Here is an 11,538-nt window from a genome sequence, read left to right as displayed (position 1 = left end):
CTGTCAAAAGCTCTACTGTCCTTCCAATTATCCAGGTTTACACCCTTGGCATCCTCCTAGATTCCTTTCTGTTATTTGTTTGATATATCCTATCTGTTGCCAAGTCTTCTTGTTTCTGCCTTTGTAACATCTACCCTATACGCCCCCTTCTCTCCTCTGGCACTGCCAAAACCCTAGCGTAGGCCCTCGTCACCTCATGTCTAAATTATTGCAATAACTTTCTGGCTGGACTCCCTGCCTCAAGTTTCTCCCTACTCCAGTCCATCTTCCATTCACCTGTCAAACCAATCTTGTTAAATCATAAACCACATCGCCCCCCTATCCAGTAGACTCCAGTGGTCCTTATTGCCTCCAGAATCACAAAAAATCCTCTTTTTAAGGCTTCTCAAGTAACCTGGCCCTTCCCATAGTTCCAGGATTCTTATAATTTACTCCCCCCAACTTGACACATAGTCTGTGATCTCATGGCACCGTTTCCTTGCTGTTCCCTGCACAAAACATTCAATCTCCTCACTCAGGGCATCTCTTTACTTTTCTTTCTTTTTTTTAAACTTTTACCTCCTAACGTAGAATCAACACTATGTATTGGTTCCAAGGCAGAAGAGTGGTAAGGGCTAGGCAATGGGGGTTAAGTGACTTGTCCAGGGTCACACAGCTAGTCTGAAGCCAGATTTGAATCCAGGACCTACTATCTTTAAACCTGGACCTCAATCCACTGAGTCACCTAGTTGTACTCCCCACGACCACCACCCCGGACATTTATTTTCATAAACTATTCCCCAAGTCTGGAATTTTCTCCCTCCTCTTTCTCTCTACCTCCTGGCTTCCTTCAAATCTCATCCAAAATCCTGTCTTCTTCAAGAGACTTTCCCAGTCCCCTTTAAAACTTTAGTCTTCCTTTAGAAGTTGCTTCCTAAGATTTGTCTATATATTTTGTCTCTACAAAGTTGTTTATGAGCCACTAGCGGGCAGGAATTTTTCTTTGTGTCCCCATGCTTAGCAAAAGGCCTTGCATATAGCGAGTGCCTAATAAAATGCTTGTTAACTTAATTGGAGTATTAAGTCATACATTAAATACTATAACTACAACATCATAGAGGAATTATCCCATCTTCCATCACATGTGCACACGTCTAAAAGCCATGTTGGACTGGGAGTCAGAATACCTGGAGCCTAACCCAAAATCTGCCTTGTGCAACCATAGGAAAATCATATAAACTTTCTGAGGTTCAATATCTCACTGAGGTCAAGGAAACTAAGTAGCTCAGTGGATAGAGCCAGATCTGGAAATGAGAGACCCCTAGGTTCAAATCTGGCCTCAGATAATTCCTAGCAGTGTGACCTGAGCAAGTCACTGAACCCCTACTTCTGCCTTGGAACCAATACCCAGTATTGATTCTAAGAATGAAGATAAAGGTTTAAAAATAAAATTCTTACAAAGCTTGTTGGAGGATCAAATGAGGAAATGTGTGTTTAATGTTATATGAATGTCATTCCTCATTATTATAAACTGTTCTATGGAACAGTTCCCAATCCTCCATTCAATGTTTGTAAATGTTCTGTGAGAAAATATTTATGCTAGTGGCTCAGTTTTGTAACCTTGGAGTTAGGTATTTTATATATAAAATAAAAATATTCTTTAATTCTTAAAAGTATGTATTTAGTGTCCACTAAATGTTATGTATCATGCTAGGGAAAAAAAATCAAACAGTCCTTGCCCTCAGAAAACTTACAGGGGGCAGCTGGGTAGCTCAGTGGATTGAGAGCCAGGCTTAGAGACAGGAGGTCCTAGGTTCAAATCTGGCCTCAGACACTTCCCAGCTGTGTGACCCTGGGCAAGTCACTTGACCCCCATTGCCTACCCTTACCACTCTTCTGCCTTGGAGCCAATATACAGTATTGACTCCAAAATGGAAGGTAAGGGTTTAAAAAAAAGAAAAAGAAAAAAAAGAAAACTTACATACTAGTGGGGGTAAAGGGAAACAACAGAGGTGAGACAAAAACATGATGAGAGAGACAGACAGAGACAGAGAGAATGAAATGAAAGAGAGAGACAGACAAATGGATGGATGAAGGGAAGAAGGGAGGTAGGGAGGAATGAATAAATGAGAGAAAGAGCTGAGAGAGACACATACACATATATACATATATACATGAGAGAGTGCTGACGGAGATGGATAGATACATTGATGGATGATTAGATAGATGAAAGGGAGAGGTTAGAGATAGAGGGGCAGATAAATAAGAGAGAAAAAGAAGAAGAGCTGAGGGACATAGAGAGATGGGGAAATAAATTAGAGAGCTGAGAGAGATGGAGAGATAGCTAGATGAGAGTTAAGATATTAAAGAATTGAGATGGATGAATGGATGGAGGGAGGGATAGATGGATAGATGAAAGAAAAAAGAGAGATCAGAGAGAGATTTAAGAAATATTGTGAGACGGGTATATGGATAGAAGGAAGAGAAACATCAATATATAAAGGAGAGAACTGAAAGAGATATGGTCATTATATACATACATAGATGAGAGAGACAGATAAATGATAGATAAGAGAGAGAGATAAAAGATAGATGTCGGAAAGATGAGAGAAAAAGAAAGCTGAAAGAGATAAAGAGATAAATTAGAGAGTTGAGAATGATGAGTGAAATGGATGGTCCCATCTACGTTTTAAGAAAATCAATCTGACAGCCACGTGGAGGAAGCACGTGGAAGGGGGGAGACCATATCAAGGAGATCATACAACATGGATTAGCAACTAATTAGATGAGGGAAGGATGCAGAAGGGTGAAATGAAAAGGATGACACCAAAGTAACAAACATGGAGCACTAGTAGGGTGAAAGTAGCCTTGATAGAAATAAGGAAGTTAGGAAGAAGTGTGACTCAGGTTAAAGTTCAATTTTGAACACAATAGAGTTGGAGATGCCTAATAAGTTGCTGATGGGGGCTCGAGTTCAGAAAAGAAACTAGGGATGTATATATAAAGACCTTAAAGTCATTAAATAATTAACAAAGCTGAACCCATGGGGACTGTTAAGAACATTGAGAGGAAAGACAGAGACAGACAGAAGCAGAGAAAGAAAGAAAATGAGAGAGAGGAAGGAAGAGAAGGAAGAAGGAAGGAAGGGAGGGAGGGAGGAAGGAAGGGAAGAAGGGAGGGAGGAAGGGATGGAGGGAAGGAAAAAGGGTCCAGAGCTTTGGGAAATACCCTTGAGCAAAAAGACATGAATAACATAGCAAAAAATACTAAAGGATGGCCAGACAGGAGGAGAACTGAAAAGATAAGCTTCAGGAAAATCAGTGCAGGAAAAAAAACAGTATAAATTCCTGGAGAGAAGTCAAGACAGATGAGAACTGAAAAAAAGGTCACCAAATTTAGTAATTAAGAGATCACTGGTAATTCTAGAAAGAACAGTCTCAGTTCCATGATGAGTTCGGAAGCCAAATAAGAATGGATGAAGAAGCAAGGATGCAGAGAGGAATTTGAGTCAATGGTCAGAAATGGCCTTTTGAAAGGCATTTATATTCATGAAATTATGTCTGTGTCAACAATATATATATAAATGCAATTTTTTCAGTATAAAAAAGCCAATTCCTGTGATTTTTCTCCAAAACATTCCATCTCCTTCACACCCTAAAAGAGTCACACACTTCCAGATACCCTGGGCCACCATTTATAGGACTTATCAAAATATTTAAGCCCCAAAGTTATTCATGGCTCAAATTAGTTTGGGAGATACTAGTAGAGATGGTATCTAGTTCCCTATAAGCCCTCTCTTATTAATGAATTACTTAATTAATCATAGATCGAATGATCATAGGCATAGAGATGAGAGGGACATCTCACCCAATTCCATCACTTTATAGATTGGGAAACTAAGACCCAGAGAGGTTAAGTGACTTACCTAAAGTTACTCAGCAAGGATGTACCTAAAACAGGACTCAGACTCTGGGCTTCAAAAAGCTTCACCTTCTTTCTATTTCACAACAGCTACCTTCAAACATTTCATAAGTATTAAATTAAAATTAAATTTTTCATTTAAAGTTAATATTTAATGTTTAAATAATTTAATAATACAATTTATTTTTCTTTAACCTTTATCTTCTGTCTTAGAATCAATACTGTGTATTAGTTCCAAGACAGAAGAGAGGAAATGGGCAATGGTGGTTAAGTGACTTGCCCAGGGTCACCCAGCTGGGAAATGTCTGAGGCCATATATGTACCCAAGACCTAGACTTGGCTCTCAATCTACTAAGCCACTTCACTGCATCATATAATACAGTTTCATTAATATTCTCTTCCTCTCCTGGAAGTCTGGTGCACAATGTCCATTGGAAACCACTTTTTGAGAAATTACTACCTTGAACAGAGTAGAATATCAGAGGGCTCAAGTAATTTCCTTCTCCATCTCTTTTGACAGATGAGGAAACTGAGACAAATTGGCTTAAGTGACTTCCCAGGGTCATACAGCTAATAAGAGGCCAAATCTGAACTCAGTCTTCCTAACCCCAGGCTCTACTACATCACCCAGATACCCAATTATAATAACAACTAACAATTATATAAAACTTTAAGATTACAAAATGCTTTACATTTCTTATCTCTGTGAATCAACTATTATTATCTCCATCTTACAGATAAGAAAACTGAGGCTGAGAGAGATTAAGTGACTTGCCTAGGGTTACACAATTAGGAAGTACAGTTAGAAATGGGGAAGAGCAAGCTGAAGATGATTTAAACCTCGTAGCCATTTTCTAGCACCAGCCTAGCAGGTGGAACAGGTCTGAGAGCAAGCTATGGATCCTTCTGGTATGGACAGCATGAGGAATTCTGGATTTGAATTAGTAGAATTCCCAAAGGACTCATAATGGAAAATGCTATTTACCTTTAGGGAGAGAACTGAGGAACTCTGAATGTAGATCAAAATAGCCTTTTATTGCTTTCTTTACTTTTTCAGAGGGATGGGAGGGTGGATCTGTGTCTGTATCCATGCCTGTGTCTTTTCTTTTGTGACATGGCTAATCTGGAAGGGTTTGGCATGACTTCATATGTATGATTGATATCAAATCGGGAGGGGCAAGTGGGAAGGAGAGAATCTGGAACTCAATATTTTGAAAAATAAATGTTAATTTTTTAATTAATTGAAATCTATTTAATGAAATTAATTAAAATATTTTATATAAAACCCTTACATCATATTGGCTCCAAGCCAGAAGAGTGGTAAGGGCTAGGCAATGGGGGTCAAGTGACTTGCCCAGGGTCACACAGCTGGGAAGTGGCTGAGGCTGGATTTGAACCTAGGACCTCCCATCTCTAGGCCTGACTCCCAATCTACTGAGCTACCCAGCTGCCCCCAATTAAAATATTTTTAAAGAAGTAGGGGAATTCTACAAGTCAGGTTTTCCTGATTCCTAATTCTTCTGTCCTTTGTGCCATTTAAGAAGGGAGAATCCTCTATCTCCCACTACCACCTGCCTCCTAGAATGCTTCTTCCACACCAGTAAAGGCCACTTCAGCCCTTCACTAGGCCCCTCTCCGCTTTGTTACCAGTGATGAGGAAGAGGCAAGAGTTTGCATCAAGAAAAAGAAACTTTATTGGTTGCCCAAAGTCACAGGGCAGCACAAATCGTAGGGAACAAAGGAGAACAAGCTAGAGGTAAATTAAACTTGGAGGTCATTGTCCACTGCCCAAGCTGGCAGAGGATGGAGCAGGTCTGGGTGCAGACTGTGGGCTTCTCTGCTCTGATTAGTGTGGAGAATTCAGTTCTTGGTGCGAAGGACCTGCTCATGACTGGATACCACCTTGCCATCCTGGACATCCAATACTTTGGTGTACACTTGACGGCTGGTAGAGGAGACTGCAGGGGTGGAAAGACAGAAAGGAAAAATGCTCATCGGTGAAATGGCCAATCATCACCACAGAGGACTAAGGATGAAACATCCCTCCCTCCTTCTGGGGAGGTTGGACGACAGAGATGGAATGTGGCATATATTATCAGAGATGGACAATGTGCTGATTTGTTTTACTTAAGTGTACTTTTTGATTACAAAGGAATGTCCTACAGGGTAAGAGCACTATTGGGTAATGATAACAATATAAAATGAAAGCATCAATAAAAAATATCTTTTTAATTTTTTTAAATCCCTACCTTCTGTCTTAAACTCAATACTAAGTATTGGTTCCAAGGTAGAAGAATGATAAGGGGTAGGCAATGGGGGTTAAGTGACTTGCTCAGGGTCACACAGCTAGGAAGTGTCCCTTAGCTGCCCCCAAATTTTTTTTAAAGAAGCAAGAAAGCCATCACTGGGTAATGACCAATAGATATCTTGGAAATCAGAAGAAGGGAGGCCAAGTCTAATGCCCCTGATTAATCTCCCTTCTTCCCATTTCATTTCCATCCTTCCTTTTTTTTCTCCTTCCACTCACTTCTACCTCTCCCACTACTGACAAAATCAATTCTGTCATCCTTTTAAAGGAACTGTATGCTAAGGATATCCTAATTGTGTATTCTGTCTCTCAGACAGGAGATTGTGTGCTATAACCCTTTCGGTGCCCAACTAAAAGAGTTTGTTTTAGGGGGAAGAAGGGGAAGAAAATCATGTTCTATCCATGGTGCTGATTATCTGATGCACTGATCTTTTCAAGGAACACAGGATGGCCCCCTCCTCCCTTCTTATCTTCTTCTAGATGAGGTCTAAAATGCTTATCAAGCCTCAGAAAATGGAAAGGTATTCTTCCTACAGAATGAAGAATCATCAAGCTGTGGGGGATCTTATGGCATCCAAGAAGGGATTCATGAGAGCTGAGCCCTAAGATGCTCCAAAGCTATGTCTCAACCCAATCGGTGGTCTCATGGACTTTCTTTCCAGGAAAGAAAAGTATAAGCCCCCTAGAGAAGGGTAAATTTACCCTTGCAAAAAGGATTAGTGCCAAAACTACATCTTACCATCTCTGGAAGATTGAGAGCTCGATGAAAACTGGGAAGCAAGGCTGTGATGAGAAGAAAAAACAGAACCATTTAATACATGGTATCATGAGTGAATAAGGATGAAGGACAAGCAAATGTGTGTCACTGCAATAGCAGCCTAGGGGTGAGAGGGCCAGGCAGATCACTTACTGGGCATCTTCTCCCTCCAGCAGGCGGCGGTAGGTGGCAATCTCCTGCTCCAGCCGGGTCTTCACATCCAGGAGGATCTTGTATTCTTGGTTCTGCTGTTCCATTTCACAGCGGAGTTGAGCCAACTGCTCCTCAACATTGCTGATGAGCCCTTGGATCTGGGACAGTTGGAGGCAGTAACGACCTTTGGTCTCCTCCAAGCTGTTCTCCAAGGAGGCTTTCTGTGGTTGAAAAAAGAAGTTCAGTCAGTGGGGGTGACCACTCAGCCCACTCTTGGATGCTGGACTCACCTGCCAGGCTGTAGCCCTCAAATCCAGGTCCCCAAGTCACCTACCATACTGAGCTGTGACTGTAGTTCAATTTCAAGGTTCTGCACGCTGCGTCGGAGCTCAGAGATCTCACTCTTCCCACTTTGTACCAGCTCACTGTTGGAGGACACCTCTCGGTTCAGTTCTTCAGTCTGAAATAAAGGAAAATGAGACTCCCTCTAGGACATGCCTGATAGTGGTTTCTCCTGATGTCTTTTTAGGGAAGGGTCTTTGGTTCCTGCCCAGCCGAGACAAGAATCACAGACATTCAGTAGACAAAGATGAAAGGAAACAGAGAGATCCTTGGGCAAGACCAGCTAAGGTGGTCTTAGAGCCCCATCTCTAAGAACTACACCAGAGTTAAGGCAAAGTTTCAAAGACTGCCAGATGTTCCATGTGGTGTCTGACCCTGGTCTCAGGCTGGGGGTCAAGGGAAAGATACTGAAACCTGAGTCTCGGGCACAAACTTAGCAACCAAGTTTCATCCTTCTTTGATCCAGGAGCCAACGGCCTAAGAAGGGATAGGGCCTTAGAGTCACTAGCAAAATAAATAAATAAATAAGTGTAGCAGGGCTCTGTTGGAACATCCCTGTTGTACTAGGGCCTTGGTCCTAAGAAATGATGATGAAGATGACACCTGGCCCAGAGGAAGACATTGCAAAACTGCCTGGTTCAGCAGGCACTCAGTCTGGTGCTCAGCCAAGCTGGGACAGGAGACAGAATGAAGCACTCCTCAAACCCTGGAACCCTGAATTCTGAACCCACCTTACTAAAGAACCAGGCCTCGGCATCCTTACGATTCTTCTCAACCAATGCCTCATACTCTTCTCGCATCTCAGCCAATTCTCGGGTCAGGTCCACTCCAGGTGCTGCATCCATCTCCACATTGACATCTCCACCCATTTGGCCTTTCAGAGAATTCATTTCCTATGGGTAACAAAGCCTAAATTACGAGCCTTCAAATAGACAGCTATCAGTATAACTTCCTTTATGGTCTCTAGACACCATATCTCTGTCCTTATTGCCTCCTTCCCATCAGCTCAAATCCTTATGATCCCTCCAAATCTCTCTAATCCAGAAGCAAAATGACACAGTGGAGAGAATCTACACTGTTTCTGTAGAAGTCCAGGGTTTAAATCTCAGCTCTCACATTTGCTACCCAAGTATGATCTTGGACAAGTATCTCATCCTTTACGGGCCATGGTTTCCTCAAATGTAGAATGAGGCAGCACAGCTGGATGGCTCAATGGATTGAGAGCTAGGCCTAGAGATAAGAGGTCTTGGATTCAAATCTGGTCCTGGAAACTTCCTAGCTGTGCCACTCTAGGCAAGTCATTTAACTGCCATTGCCTATCCCTTACCACTCTTCTGCCTTGGAACCAATACACAGTATCGACTCCAAGACAGAAAGTAAGGAGTTTTGTTTTCTTTTGTTTTGTTTTTCATGTAGAATGAGGGGGCTGGATGAAAGGGCCTCCTGAGATTCTTTAAGCTCTGAATATGGAATCATCTGCCACTCAGAGTCTTAATGACTAATTGCCCTTTTTAAAAATTTTTATATATGAGAGGAGAGGAAGAAAAATTCAGACTGGTTATGCTGAAGCTATAGAACACTGATTTGAGATTTCCCTGCAGCTCACTGCCTTCTTTCTCCCTTCACTCTCACCTCCTCGTGATTCTTCCTGAGGTAAGCCAGCTCCTCTTTCAAGTTCTCAATCTGCATCTCTAGGTCAGCCTTGGATAAGGTCAACTCATCCATCACCTTTCTCAGGCCATTGATGTCAGCCTCCACACTTATACGCAGATTCGCCTCAGTCTCATACCTGTGATGGTCCAAGAAAAAAAAGAATTGAACCCCTTGCCTAGCCTCAATGTATATATTGTCCCCTATCCCTGCTAGTCCTCCAGTATTTCCATCCTAGGCTCCCTATGGTTAGAGGGATGAATCAGCATCCTAGAAATGAGAGTAGGTGGATAAAGGTGCCTGTTGATAGTTCAGACAAGTCCGGATGCCACTCATTAATAGCTAGGTGATAATTATGACTTGAATTGGGAGGTTCTGCGGTATCTGCAACTTTAACCAAATTCTTGATCTTTCCCTCTTGTATTTAAAAGGGATTAGGATAAGGACTATACCTATGATCTCAATGATATAGGCTCTCCCAGGTGAGAGACTTCTCTCTACCAGTACAGGCAGGCACCTTCTCTGTAACTTATGATCTTGGAGAGTTACTTGGAACATTGGGACGTTAAATGATTTTCCCCAAGTCACACAGCCAGTATGTACCTGAGGTGTTGTAAACCCAGGCCCCTGAAAAGGATTATCCTACTTAATGGTTTAATTCCTCTAAGTCAGGTTTGGGAGGTATACAAAGATAATATGATGTAATCTCTGCCTCATAGAGTTTACAGTCTTCTATCTCTACAGAATTTTGAGCTTCTACTACCTACCCTTTGATCCAGCCATACCACGGCTGGGCTTGTATCCCAGAGAGATAATAGGGAAAGGTATAGGCACAAACATATTTATAGCTGCACTCTTTGTGGTGGTAAAAAAACTGGAAAATGAGGGGATGCTCTTCGATTGGGGAAATGGCTGAACAAATTGTGGTATCTGTTGGTGATGGAATACTATTGTGCTGAAAGGAATAATGAACTGAAGGAATTCCGTGTGAACTAGAATGACCTCTGAGAATTGATGCAGAGTGAAAGGAGCAGAACCAGGAGAACCATATACCCAGAGATGGATACACTGTGGCACAATCAAATGTAATGGGCTTCTCTACTAGCAGCAATGCAACGACCCAGGACAATCCAGAGGGACTTATAAGAAAGAACGCTAACCATACCCAGAAAAAGAACTGTGGGCGCAGAAATGCAGAAAAAAATATATAATTGATCATATGGTTCGATGTGGATACAATTGGAGATGTTGACTTTAAATGATCACTATTACAAATAGTAATAATATGGAAATGGGTTCTGAACAATGATACATGTAAAACCCAGTAGAATTGCTTGTCAGCTTCGGGGCGGGGGGAGAGGAGAGGGAAAGAACATGAATCTTGTTCATGAATCATGGGGAAATATTCTAAATTAATTAATTTAATTAAAATTTTAAACTGGAAAAGAACAAAAAAGAAATTCAAGCTTCTGCTGTGATCAAGCTGAATTTTCCATGTTCCTTACTGATGAACTTACTTGGTCCTGAAGTCATCAGCAGCCAGGCAGCCATTGTCAATCTGCAGGACAATGTTGGCATTCTCCACAGTGGCTGTATGAATCTAGAACAGAGACCAAATGTCATTAATCACACATAAAGGTCAACACAATGGCCTATATACATCTCCTCATGTATCTTGCAAGAGCCTTCCCTTCTTCAACCTCCAGTTCTCTGAAGCCAACAGCCTTAGGGAATCAAAGGTCTCTTCCTGACTAGCCAATTCTGCCTATTGTTTCAAGACTTGGCAGCTTTCATCTCCTTAATTTCTAAGTGATCTGGGCCTGGTTGTGAGTATGAGATTTCACTACTGAAACCAACCTTCCCAACAGAATGTAAGCTCCTTGAGGGCAGGGAATGTTTCTGGTTTTTTGTTTTTGTGTCTTCACAGTCTAGCATAAGGTCTGGCTCACTGTAGATAAGTACTTAATAAGTGTTTGCTACATTCTATTTAATTGTATTGAATCTAACGTTGGGGAGTACATGACCAACTTAGAGAAGAGATCCCTTTTGGGGAAAAGATTCAAGGAAAGAAGCAAGGAGAGAAGAAAACTGAGCAAAATTTGAGTATGGGCATAGCAAAGTAGCTCTGGAGATAGAGCCAAACCTGGAGATGAAATGTCTTTGGTTCAAATATGGCCTCAGACACTTTCTAGCTATGTGATCCTGGGCAAGTCACTAACCCCAATTGCCTGGCGCTTACCAGTCTTCTGCCTTAGAATGGATACTTAAGTAGTATCCATTCTAAGACGGAAGCTAAAAGTTTAAAAAAAAAATCTGTATGACAACTGTTGCCCATAAGGTAACAAGAAACCCAGGGGAGGGAGGGAGGGAGAGAGAGAGAGAGAGAGAGAGAGAGAGAGAGAGAGAGAGAGAGAGAGAGAGAGAGAGA

The 11,538-nt window shown here is 41.7% G+C and overlaps 1 pseudogene; it reads right to left on the bottom strand.

Annotated features, from left to right (window-relative positions):
• Positions 1–5,684: 5,684 nt before the first annotated feature.
• The window catches only part of LOC123245389, a 6,396-nt pseudogene continuing 542 nt past the window's right edge, over positions 5,685–11,538 (bottom strand).

Source organism: Gracilinanus agilis, chromosome 4, assembly GCF_016433145.1.
Source record: "Gracilinanus agilis isolate LMUSP501 chromosome 4, AgileGrace, whole genome shotgun sequence".
NCBI lineage: Eukaryota > Metazoa > Chordata > Mammalia > Didelphimorphia > Didelphidae > Gracilinanus > Gracilinanus agilis.
This window is presented reverse-complemented; position numbering and strand designations above follow the sequence as displayed.